Source organism: Mesoplodon bidens (genome assembly GCF_964165515.1).
Source record: "Mesoplodon bidens genome assembly, chromosome: 12".
Classification (NCBI taxonomy): Eukaryota; Metazoa; Chordata; class Mammalia; order Artiodactyla; family Ziphiidae; genus Mesoplodon; species Mesoplodon bidens.
In genome coordinates this window covers 51,901,413-51,914,976 of record NC_138168.1, presented here as the reverse complement: position 1 = coordinate 51,914,976, position 13,564 = coordinate 51,901,413, and the positions used below count along the sequence as shown (strand labels likewise).

The 13,564-nt window shown below is 37.7% G+C and overlaps 1 protein-coding gene across 2 annotated transcripts in view; it reads left to right on the top strand.

The window, feature by feature from the left end:
• The window catches only part of CEP85L (centrosomal protein 85L), a 153,938-nt gene that overhangs the window by 124,527 nt on the left and 15,847 nt on the right, over positions 1-13,564 (top strand). The gene's annotated exons all lie outside the window — the stretch shown is intronic.

Below are 13,564 nucleotides of genomic sequence, written 5' to 3'. Positions count from 1 at the left end.
CTGAAGAAGTAATATTTGAACATAGTTCTGAATGAAGATAAGCAGGGGAAGAACATTCTAGGCAAAGAGAGCAACCAGTGCCCTGAATGTGCCTGGTGTGCTCTAAGACTAGCAAGAAGGCTGCTAGTCTGGAGTACAGTGATTGTGAGATATAGTGAGAGGTGACTGATGGTAGAAAGTAGCCTGGGGCCAGATCACATAGAGGTATATGTCTGTATTTTATTCTTTGTGTGATAGAAAACCATTGGACAAATTTTTCTGAATAAATTATTTTTATATCTCCTAATTTGAGTATTCTCAAAACTGGAAGTAAAAAAGAAAAACGTAATGGTTTGAGTGTCAGAATTTATGGACAATCTGCTTTGTCTTTTGGCCATATTAAGTGATCTATCAGTTTAATCAAACACTAGTCCAATTCAACAAGTGTGTGGGCTTATTGGATTGATTCACAGAGGTTATACTCTTTAGTGTGTATTCCTTCAGTTGTTCTGCAAGCCATTTGAATTACAAGATGGTTAGATTCCCTCAGCCATTATTATCTGACTTCATATCATAGACCACAATGAAAGGAATTTCTATTTCATTTGGTAACAATATCTAGGAGGTAAATCTAATAAAAGTTATCTCGATACAAATTAAGGACAGTCAACTTTGTCCTTTGGCATTGAGATTTTGGTGGATAAAACATGTAGGATTTATTGTTTTTAATTTGTTTATTTGTAGGATTTATTGCATACTCTCTCACATTATAGATGTTTAGTGTATATTTGTATTAATTGAAATGTGCATTTTCCCCATTTGTGGAAGCATCGTAATGCAATTTACTCTTACACATTAACCAAGTCTTTAGTCAGTCACACTTAGATATGAATATGTAGAAGAATATATAATTATGTGCCATTCCATTCTTTGTTCTTAAAATGCTTGAGTTAACATTCTTTTATTTCTTCAAATTAATTACAGAATGGAAGTCAAATTAATGAGGTACATTTATTTCCAAATATTTGGGCCCAGACAGTATACTCATTAATTCTGTTGTCTTACCTTTGGAAGCAAAGCCTATCTTGTTTTGTTTTGTTTTGTTTTTTGTCCTTAGCCATTGTGACCATCTAGGTTTATAGCTCTAGGATATAGTTTGCTCACAGAGAGAGACAGCAAATGTTGGTAACTGGCCAACTAAGCTCCATGTATTTACCAAGATATTATTTGAAAATATCTTGAAAATTACAGATGGAGACAAATATGCCTCAGATAATGAGAAAATTTTTTGCTTAACATTACTTGTTTAAACTTGTTATTTTGGGGCCCTCACAGTTGAGAAAGCTAGGTTTTTTGTTTCATTTGTTATTTGGTGGTTTGTGATGGATATAAAAAAAAACTGTAAAAACCTGAAATTTTCAGAATATTGCCTCTTCTGAAAAAATGAATACTAATTATTTACCTAGCATTGGAAACTGCAGAATCCTAAAGAGAACACTCTGGGTTGAAAAAGTATTCTTGTTGCTTTATACTATAGTCAATGGGCATGCCATCAAGTTGAACCACATAATAGAGCAATTCCTGTCAAACACTGATTATTTAAAGCTCCTAGCTTTTCCTTTTGCTTACATCAAGAATGGCCAACCTTAGTCCTATGTAGATGGTGATGTCCTTCCAACATGCTTTAGCTCTGTTTTATATTACTTCAAATTCCTTGGCATAGCCAAAATAACACAAAATACTTTATAATTAAGAACAACAGAGAACTTCCCAACCATTTTTAACATGAATTATGCGTTTTAGCTATTAGTATAGTATTAAATTTATTATAAAATGTCACTACCATTATAGTTTGCGTGTTTCATTCCTCCATAGTGCTGGGAAGTTTTTCCATTTTCGGGTGTTTAATAGACAAAGCCACCTTAGTATTATTCGAGTTTCATGTTTCACTGCTTCTTTATGTCCCTGCAAACTGTTGAGAAGATCAAATTTGTTAGAAGTTCGTTTGGCTGATTTGGAGTACTGCATTGCCTTGGGTATATGCAGGTTATTCTTATAGCTTAAATTTTATGACACAAGTGAAAAATAAAATCCCTTGCCGTGTTTATTATGTCCAGTTTATAGGCGGTAAAAATAAGGCATTGTTATAGAGTGAAAATGCTATATTTAAAATACAACTATTGGGCTTCCCTGGTGGCGCAGAGGTTGAGAGTCCGCCTGCCGATGCAGGGGACACAGGTTCGTGCCCCGGTCCGGGAAGATCCCACATGCTGTGGAGTGGCTGGGCCCGTAAGCCATGGCCGCTGAGCCTGCGTGTCTGGAGCCTGTGCTCCGCAACGGGAGAGGCCACAACAGTGAGAGGCCCGCGTACCGCAAAAAAATAATAAAAAAATAAAATACAGGGCTTCCCTGGTGGCGCAGTGGTTGAGAGTCCGCCTGCCGATGCAGGGGACACGGGTTCGTGCCCCGGTCTGGGAAGATCCCACATGCCGCAGAGCGGCTGGGCCCGTGAGCCATGGCTGCTGAGCCTGCGCATCCGGAGCCTGTGCTCTGCAAGGGGAGAGGCCACAACAGTGAGAGGCCCGCCTACCGCAAAAAAATAAAAAATAAAAATAAAAATAAAAATAAAATAAAATAAAATACAACTATTGAACTTCCCTGGTGGCGCAGTGGTTAAGAATCCGCCTGCCAATGCAGGGGACACAGGTTCTTCCTGGTCCAGGAAGATCCACATGCCACAGAGCAGCTAAGCCCGTGCACCACAGCTACTGAGCCTGTGTGCTAAAGCCCGCGAGCCACAACTACTGAAGCCTGCGCACCTAGAGCCCATGCTTCGCAACAAGAGAAGCCACTGCAGTGAGAAGCCCATGCACCGCAACAAAGAGTAGCCCCCGGGTTGCTGCAACTAGAGAAAGCCTGCATGCAGCAACGAAGACCCAATGCAGCCAAAACTAAATAAATAAAATAAGTACATTTTAAAAAAGAAAATAAAATACATGTAGTTTACTACCTTGCACCAGAACTCAAATAAATACTTACCTGGTTTAGGTCAGTGGCAAGTTTATTGATTCACAACTTTGGAGGTTTGGGGAGAATCAGTCTTCTACTAGTTATATTCTATTTGTTGTTGAATACAGAAAAAGTTTTACTTCACGTAACAGTATATGCTGATTTTGAAATTGAGTTCAGTGTTATAAATACACAGATTTATCCACTATTTTGTTCAGCCATCAAGATGATATTGTTAACTGGCATGAATACCTTGATTAGTAATTGATCCTTTAGAAATATTGCCTTTCCTTATATCCACGAAACCAGTGTAGCTAAACTGACTTCTCCTCTTACAGATTTTTCTTCTGTCAATATATATACTATAAAAAGACATTTTGCAGTAGAATGTTTCCCATCATTTCCATAAACATGGCTACAGTCAGAATGTGAACGAGTTCTTCACTGGGCATTATTACCTTTCTTCCTATTTATCCCTCAAAAGGACATTTCACCCATATAACCTTGTTTCCAGTGAGCTGCTATCTTTGTATGTTATCATTGTAATCTTTTGGCAGAGGAGATACAAAGTAAAAAAGTTTGTTATGTTTACTTGTTTTCTCTAACATGTTAAAAAGTTTTCTCATTAAAAGAACTTATGCATTTAAATAGCCTTTCTGAATTGACAGCTATCAATGAATGATTATAATATTACAAAGTAAGAATGACACTTTTGGGCTTCCCTGGTGGCGCAGTGGCTGAGAGTTTGCCTGCCAATGCAGGGGACACGGGTTTGAGCCCTGGTCTGGGAGGATCCCACATGCCGCGGAGCAACTAGGCCCGTGAGCCACAACTACTGAGCCTGCGCGTCTGGAGCTTATACTCCACAACAAGAGAGGCCGCAACAGTGAGAGGCCCACGCACCGCGATGAAGAGTGGCCCCCGCTCGCCGCAACTAGAGAAAGCCCACGCACAGAAACAAGGACCCAACACAGCCAAAAATAAATAAATAAATAAAATTTAAAAAAAAAAAAAAAAAAAAAAAGAATGACACTTTTAAAAGTCTTTAAGACTGTTCACTTTTAATGGCATGGTTGGGACCACCAATCTCAAAACTGTGGCAGTCTGTCCTATTTATAGCACTTCAAGAGAAGATGTTTCCACAGCCTAAGAAGATTTTATTCCAATTTTTAGCAATCTCTCTTATTAAAGCTTTCATCAAACAGATTTTTTCAGTAGATATGGTGAGAAAATGGATCATAATCCAATACAATGTCATACAGGCAGAATATAATTTTTCTTTAGCCTAAATAAATATTGATTTAATGTTTTTCATTATTATCGTGTGATTTTATCTCCTATTTTTTATGTTATCCTAGTTTTGTAATGTGTCCTGACATGAAGTTCTTTCTTCCCAAAGTTTTTTAATTTTTAAAAATTTTGCCTATGTGTAAATGCTTTATATAATGCATGAAAAACTGAAAATATTCTCACCAGAAATCAATACTAATTTTTGAAAATCCTAGCAGCCAAAAATATGTATTCTATTAAAGGAAAAGTAGATTTTTAAAAAATAAGCTTTCTCTCTAGTCTTTGTACTTACAAAGAGAAAAAATCTTTAGTGTATAGGCCTTTTGTGTGCACAGTATAGTTGTTAATTAAAATCTTAGAAAAAGATATCTAAAAGGTGGATTTAACTTTTGAAAAGTCAGTTCTTTGTGTCTGAGGTGGGAAGTTGCAGGAAGGGAGTCAGCTCACTTGAATCATGAAAGAGTATTCTTGAGCCTGTGCTATGAGTGGTCACCAAACCTATATGGATATTCAAAGTACTTGGGATGCTTTTTAAAATACAGATTTCTGGGCCCCACTGTGACTCTAATGAGTCAGTATCTCTGGGGTGAAGCTTGAAATAATGTATTATTAACAAGTTCTCTAGGCAGTTCTTCCTTATAGCCTAGTAGTAGTCCTAGTCCTAGAGCCTTTAGGAAGTATTGTACAATCCTCAGCTTGCTCATGGGACCACAAGTGGGACTTGACTGGAAAGACTGAGATTTAAGTTTAAAAAAAAGGGTTTAATTCTGAGACACTAACCTTAGGTTTGTAATGGCACATTTAAACTCTTTTGGTAGCTCTTGCTTTATAAGCCTGAGAAAATCATGACCTGGAAGAAAAGGAACCCAGGCAAGTGGTGTTTTTTTTATATTGTGCTGATTTTTTAATAACAGTTTTATTGTTATATAGTTCACACGCCCTATAGTTCACCCATTTAAAGTATACAATTCAGAGGGACTTCCCTGGTGGTCCAGTGGTTAAGACTCCATGCTTCCAACGCAGGGGGCACAGGTTTGATCCCTGGTTGGGGAGCTAAGATCCCGCAAGCCAAGTGGCCAAGAATAAATATACAATTCAGTAATTTTTAGTATACTCACAGATGTATGGAACCAAGACCACAGTCAATTTTAGAACATTTTTGTCATCTCCAAAAGTAACACCTTTAGCTGTCACTCTCTTAAACCCCATGCCCTCCTCAGCATAAGCAATCACTAATCTACTTCCTGTATTTATAGATTTGCCTGCTCTTAGACATTTTATATAAATGTAATATGTGGTCTTTTGTGACTCCTTCTCTGACCACACCAGTTGTTAAGCTCCATTAATTGCCAGCTCAACACTCTGCTGTTTTCAACAATGCCCTGTGGCATAAATTGCTTCATAGGCTGATCCATTCTGGCTCCTTTGAAGGACTAGCTTCCTGGGTTAATGTTTGAGATTTTTACTGTTCCCAGGAGTGTCCTTCCCAGCTGTCTCTTTTACTGTTTCTCTCTTGCAAGCTAGCCAGCCTACAGTAGAGCCTGTTGCTCCAATGAATCTAACACTGTCCTCCCAACTGCCTTTGCCACAATCTCCCGCTGTTTTGAGAGTGCCCTTAGGATTGAACTTCATACTCTGTTACAAAAGAATTCAGTTCCTTTAGGGAGACCTTCAGAGTTCTCTGTTCTGTGGCCTATTTCTCCCCAGGCAAAATCTCTGAGCCTAGTCATTGTGGGTGGGAACAATGTCAAGATTCTGATTGACTCTAGCTGAGCGCTAGTGGAGGGAGGGTGGGCAGCAGCTCTAGGTCTCTCGGCTTGCCTCTTTCAGTGGATACTCCTGCCCCAGAAGCCAACACAAGGGCAGTCAGGGCCCCAGTATTCTCGTGGCTACACCCCAGGTAAAGCCTTCCTCCCTTGAGGCGGCCTGGGCGGAAGAACGGAGCCCCCACCTTTTGGCTGCACTTGCCTGGAACTTAGCTTCAGCTACAGATGAGAAGTACTGATGCCCTGCCCTTCCTAGGAAGACAGTGGTCCAACTAGGAGTTGGGGGAGAGGGAGCCCTCTGTTCTTGGCTGTTCCAGTCTGGAGTTTCCATTTTGCTTAGCTGTGAGAGGGTAGGAATCAAGTGGATTTTGTTTCAGATACCACAGACTTCAGCTCTTCTGAGTTTTAGTAGCTTTTCTTGAATATGTTTCTTCATTTGCTTGTATGAACCATTTCCAGGAGCTTTAAATGTGTTATTTTATGGTTTTTCACCAGTTTCCTTGGGGAGCAGGTCTGAGGAGCTCCTCATGCCATCATGCTGAAAGCAGAGCCCTCAGGGAGATTATTTTTTAAATTATATCAGGTAACAAGATGATAGTTAAGAAAGGAATTTGAGGTGTACACTATCTTCAATTATTATTAAACAGATACCTAAAAAATTGCAATTCTTATGGTGCTTGCATATTCCTTAGTTTTACAGATATTTTGAAAATTCTTTTATCAGTATGGAAGAATGAGGAAAAGGGGTTTAATATTTTTCCACACTTAGGCCAAAGTGAGAAATAGAACCTCTGTTGCCAAATGCAGAGGTGTCAGTGATGATGCTAGTGATGATATTACATGTTATAGGAGCGGTTCTTTCTGGTTTATGTTTATTATCTCTAAGCCTCAACAGTAATCTTACAAGGTAAGAAAGAACGTATTTTTATACATGAAGTTGCTGAGATTTAAAAGGTGTGCCCAAGGTCTCAGCTGAGATCCTAATTCATGTCTGTCTGACCTCAGAGTTTGTGCCTTGGGCATTAATCCTGGATGTCTCAAAGTGAAAAGTCCCAAGAAAAAGAAAAAAAAAATGTTAGTCTGATTTCTTCCTTGTATAAGCCTTAGGGGAGGGAATTGTTTTAAGGGTGTTTTCCTGGAATGAAAGATATTTAAACTGGAGCACACTGGGAAATTAGTCTTCTGCAGAAAGCATCTTATGCTCAGTTACCTAGAAGCACAATTTGGAAATTTTGTCTCCAAAGTGAAATTTTTTAGTACATTACACTCTACGGTGTGGTGGCATTATTTGCTCCTTGAGATGAATAAAATGCCTTTTTTTTTCTGATACATTTATTTCAGGAGCTTTATAATGGGTACACTAAGGTCTTTGAACATTCCTTATCCAGTTCAGCACTTAGCACAGTGCCTTGTGCATAAAAGAGGCTCAGTAACTGTTTTGAATGAGTAAACACAGCTTCTTACTTAAACAAAACTAGGTGTTAAATAGTTACTTTTTCATATTTTGTCATTTATTCAGCTCATTTAGTAATTGTTAACTGAGTTTCTGCCATGGGCTAGGCACTCTTCTAGGGGATGACTAGTGAAAAAAGACAAAAAAAACCTTTTTCCACAAGAAATTTCACCCATAATGCTGAATTTGGAACAGGCTCTTTTTTGTTGTTGTTTTGTTTTGTGGGGGTTTTTTTTTTTTGTTGTTGTTGTTTTTAATTTTGGGCTACACTGCGCATCATGTGGGATCTTAGTTCCCCAACCAGAGATTGAACCTGCAACTGGTCCACTGGTCTGCCAGGGAAGTCCCTGGAATGGGCTCTTTTTTTCCCCCAGCTTTATTGAAGTATAGCTGACAAATAAAATTGTAAGATATTTAAAGTGTATATCATGGTGATTTGAAATAAGAAATGGGCTTTTAAATATTAGTATAAGAAGAAAGGAATTAGTGTTAGTTGCATAAATATTTTGTACTAGGTAAAAGTAAATTAGGCTTTTTGATTGTAAGCAACAGAACCAATTCAATTTAGCCCTAAGCAAAAACAGTAGAATATACTGTATTACAAGAATGCAGAGATATCTGTGGAATCCATAGGTAGGAATGAAGCCTGGCTTCAGGAAGGAAAAGGCCTTGTTGCTGCTCGCATTTCCGTCTGTTTCAGTCTCTTCTCTCTGCAGACTGACTTCCTTTCCTCCTTTAGCTTATATGGCAGACTATGGCTGTCCCACAGCCCTGAAGTTCTATAGTTCATTTCCCGCCACCTGCAGAGACTAACTCATAGACTTTGGGTCTCAATTCCTCAGGTTTGGTCAGGTGTTCATTCAACCTGACCCGGTGAGCTATAACTCAAGAATATAGAATCCCAGTACAAATATGACTACTTATGTATGATTCATGGGATTTGTGAATAGGCAGGCATCCAAAGGTATTGTCTACATATATACCACATAATTTTCACAGTACTTTACAGTACTTTACAAGGTTAGAAAATCTTTCTGATGAATTTGGAGCCTAGAAAGGTTGAATAACTTACCCATGATTATACAACACATAAGCTGTACACCCAGAACCTAATTTTGTCTGACTCCAAAATCTTATCTTGTTACCATTAACTCTATACTTTCTTTCTTTCAAACTGTTATAACATTAGTTTCAGGTGTACAAAATAGTGATTTGATATTTTTATATGTTGCAAAATGATCACCACAGTAAGTCTAATAATTAACATCCATTTTATTTCTTGTGATGAGAACGTTTAAGATCTACTCTCAGCAACTCAAATGTACAATAGAGTATTGTTAACTATAGCCACCATGCTGTACATTACATCCCCAGGACTTATTTTAAAACTGGAAGTTTATACCTTTTGACCCCCTTTGCTCATTCCCTCCCCACCCCCACTCCCTCCCCTCTGGCAACCACACATCTGTTCTCTGTTATCTCTGAGTTTGGTGGGGGTTTTTTAATATTTCACATATAAGTGAAATCATACAGTATGCCTTTCTCTGTCTGACTTATTTCACTTAGCATTATGTGCTCACGCTCCATCCATGTTGTTGCAAGTGGCAAGATTTCATTCTTTTTATGGCTGAATAATATTCCATTGTGTGTGTGTGTGTGTGTGTGTGTGTGTGTGTGTATTATATAAAATCACATTTTCCTCATCCATTCATCCATTGAGGGACACTTAGGTTGCTTCCATGTCTTGGCTATTATAGATAATGCTGCAGTGAACAGTGGGGTGCACATATCTTTTCAAGTTAGTGTTTCCAGAGTTGCTGGATCACATGGTAGGTCTGTTTTTAGTTGCCTGAGGAACCTCCAAGCTGTTCTCCATAGTGGCTGCACCAATTTACATTTCCACCAACAGTGCACAAGGGTTCCCTTTTTCTCTACATCCTAGCTAACACTTATCTCTTTTTGATAATAACCACCCTGACAGGTGTGAGGTGATCTCATTGTGGTTTTGGTTTTGATGTACATTTCCCTGATGATTAGTGAAGTTGAGCAACTTTTCATGTGCCTGTTGGCCATTTGAATATCTTCTTTGGAAAAATGTCTATTTAAACTTTTACCCATTTTAAATTGGATTTTTTTCAGCTCTTGAGTTGTATAAATTCTTTATATATTTTGGATATTAACCCCTTATCAGATACATTATTTGCAAATATTTTCTACAATTCTGTAGGTTGCCTTTTCATTTTGTTGGTGGTTTCCTTCACTGTGCAGAAGCTTTTTAGTTTGATATAGCACCCTCCCCTTTTTATATTTTTGATGCCACAGTTTATCTTGTCTATCCATTAACAAATTATTGTAGTTATAGTTCTACTACTTTTGCCTTTTAACCTTCATAGTAGCTTTGTAAGTGATTAACCAACCACCTTTACAACATTAGATTATTCTGAATTTTACAATATATTTACCTTTACTAGTGAGATTTATACTTATCCTGTTACTAATTAGTACCCTTTCATTTCAGCTTAAAGAATCCCTTTAACATTTCTTGTGAGGCCCGTCTGGTGGTGATGAACTCTTTCAGCTGTTGTTTGTCTGGAAAACTCTTTATTTCTCCTTCAATTCTGAAGGACAACTTTCCAAGTGGAATGTTATTGGTTGGCAGTTCTTTCCCTCCCCTCCACCCCAGCACTTTGAATATATAGTGCCACATTCTTCTGGCCTGCAAAGTTTCTGCTGAAAAATCTGCTGATAGCATCATGGGCTTTCCCTTGCATGTAATAAGTTGTTTTTCTCTTGCTGCTTCTAAGATTCTCTCTCTTTAACTTTTGACAGTTTCATTATAATGTGCCTTGCAGTGGGTCTCTTTAGATTCATCTTCTTTGGAACTCTTAGTTTCCTGGATCTGGATGTCTGTTTCCTTCCCCGGGTTATGGAAGTTTTCAGCCATTACTCCACTTAAGTTTTCTGTCCATTTCTCTCTCTCGCTCTTCCTTCTAGAACCCCTATAATGTGAATGTTGGTCTGCCTAATGTTGTCCCATAAGTCCCTCAGACTATCTTCATTCTTTTTTTCTTTTTACTGCTCTGATTGGCTGAGTTTCACTGCCCTGTCTTCAAATGTACTGATCCTTTGTTCCGCCTCATCTAGTCTGCTATTAAACACCCCCTATTGTATTTTTCAGTTCAGTTATTGCATTCTTCAGCTCTGTGACTTCCATTTGGTACTATCTTATACTTTTTCTCTCTGTGTTGAAATTGTCACTTTGTTCTTGCTTTGTTCTCCTTACCTTGGTGAGCATCTTTATGACCATTATTTTGAAGTGTTTATCAGGTAAACCACTTTTCTCTTTTATTAAGGTCTTTTTCTGTGGTTTTATCTTATTCTTAAATTTGGAACATATTCATTTTCCTTGACTCTCTGTGTTGGTTTCTATGTATTAGATAAAACAGCTATCTCGCCCAGTCTTGAACGAATGGATGGCCTCATGTAGGAGATGAACTTTTCTTAACTAGTTTTTAAAAAGGTGTTGAGAAAAAAATATTAAATTTTATTAAAAGAATATAGTCTTCTTATTAATGATTTCTAAATGCCATTATCTTAAGTATGCATGCTCTTTATTAATTGCTATTTCTTATGATAGTAGCACTATTATCTTACCTTTTATGTATAGTTACATATGCTATTGCAAAAATAGTGTGCTTGTATTAATAAAATCATAACAGTTACTGTGAAGCCTTTTGACTGTTCTCAGCAATAAACTTAAAGTGACTGACTTATACCTTGTTTCTAGATAATAGAAACATGTACAATAAAATGACAATCAAAAGAATGCAGAGGAACTTGCTTTTTAAGATATTTTTTGGTTGTTTTTGTTGTTTCATTTAACTAGACACAATAAATTTAAGGTCTGTAGCATAAATCCTATTGTAATGTATAGGCAGGTTAGTAGACTAGTATATAAAAATTGGACATATTACCTTATTAGAAACTTATCCAGTTTATAATCTAGGGATAAGTTTAGTTTCATTTGTGATATTTATGTTAAGGTTTATTTTGAAGACATATGAATTACTTTCAAAAATACTGTATCATATTCCAGTGAGCAAGATTAAGAGGTACAAACTTGCAGTTACAAAATAAATGAGTCACAGGAGTGAAATGTACAGTGGGGGGAATATAGTCAATAATATTGTAATAACCTTGTATGGTGGCAGATGGTAACTAGACTTATCATGGTGATCATTTTGTCATGTATAGAAATATCAGATCACTATGTCGTGCACCTCAAATTAACATAGTGTTGTAGGTCAGTTATACTGCTAAAATACACACACACACAGTGTCATATTTCAAAAAAGGGGTTTGTTTCTTTCCTAGGATTCTCTATTTATACTTCTCTTGGTGATCTTACCCAGTCTTATGGCTTTAAATAAAATGTGTGTGCTTACTACTCCCTAATTTTTATCTCCAGGTCAAAGTGCTCCCCTTTTCTTACAATTTGTATATCCAATTGCCTTCTCAACGTCACCACTTGATGTATTGGACATAACATGTTCAAAACTGAATTTCTTATTCCCCTAAGCCAAAAACTAATAAACCTGCTGCACCTTCAATATTTCCCATATCTATTAATGACAGATCTGCCCTACCATTTGCTCTGTCTGGAAACCTTAAGACTTATTCTTGACTTCTCTTCTGCCTTACATTTTGTGAGCAACTCCTGTTTTCTTCAAAATATATCTAGCATCTGTCACCTTCTCCTGACCTCCACTGTTGTGCCATCCTGGTTCAAGTATCCTAATTCTTTTTTTTTTTTTTTTTTACATCTTTATTGGAGTATAATTGCTTTACAGTGCTGTGTTAGTTTCTGCTTTATAACAAAGTGAATCAGTTGTACATATACATATGTTCCATATCTCTTCCCTCTTGCATCTCCCTCCCTCCCTATCCCACCCCGCTAGGTGGTCACAGAGCACCGAGCTGATCTCCCTGTGCTATGCAGCTGCTTCCCACTAGCTATCTGTTTTACGTTTGGTAGTGTACACATGTCCATGGCACTCTCTCACTTTGTCACAGCTTACCCTTCCCCCTCCCCGTATCCTCAAGTCCATTCTCTAGTAGGTCTGTGTCTTTACTCCTGTCTTACCCCTAGGTTCTTCATGACATTTTTTCTCTTAAATTCCATATATTTGTGTTAGCATACGGTATTTGTCTTTCTCCTTCTGACTTACTTCACTCTGTATGACAGACTCTAGGTCCATCCACCTCATTACAAATAGCTCAATTTCATTTCTTTTTATGGCTGAGTAATATTCCATTGTATATATGTGCCACATCTTCTTTATCCATTCATCCGATGATGGACACTTAACGTTGTTTCCATCTCCTGGCTATTGTAAATAGAGCTGCAATGAACATTTTGGTACATGACTGTTTTTGAATTATGGTTTTCTCAGGGTATATGCCCAGTAGTGGGATTGCTGGATCATATGGTAGTTCTATTTGTAGTTTTTTAAGGAACCTCCATACTGTTCTCCATAGTGGCTGTACCAATTCACATTCCCACCAGCAGTGCAAGAGTGTTCCCTTTTCTCCACACCCTCTCCAGCATTTATTGTTTCTAGATTTTCTGATGATGGCCATTCTGCCTGGTGTGAGATGATATCTCACTGTAGTTTTGATTTGCATTTCTCTAATGATTAATGATGTTGAGCATTCTTTCATGTGTTTGTTGGCAGTCTGTATATCTTCTGTGGAGAAATGTCTATTTAGGTCTTCTGCCCATTTTTGGATTGGGTTGTTTGTTTTTTTGTTATTGAGCTGCATGAGCTGCTTGTAAATTTTGGAGATTAATCCTTTGTCAGTTGCTTCATTTGCAAATACGTTCTCCCATTCTGAGGGTTGTCTTTTGGTCTTGTTTATTCTTTCCTTTGCTGTGCAAAAGCTTTGAAATTTCATTAGGTCCCATTTGTTTATTTTGTTTTTATTTCCATTTCTCTAGGAGGTGGGTCCAAAAGGATCTTGCTGTGATTTATGTCATAGAGTGTTCGGCCTATGTTTTCCTCTAAGA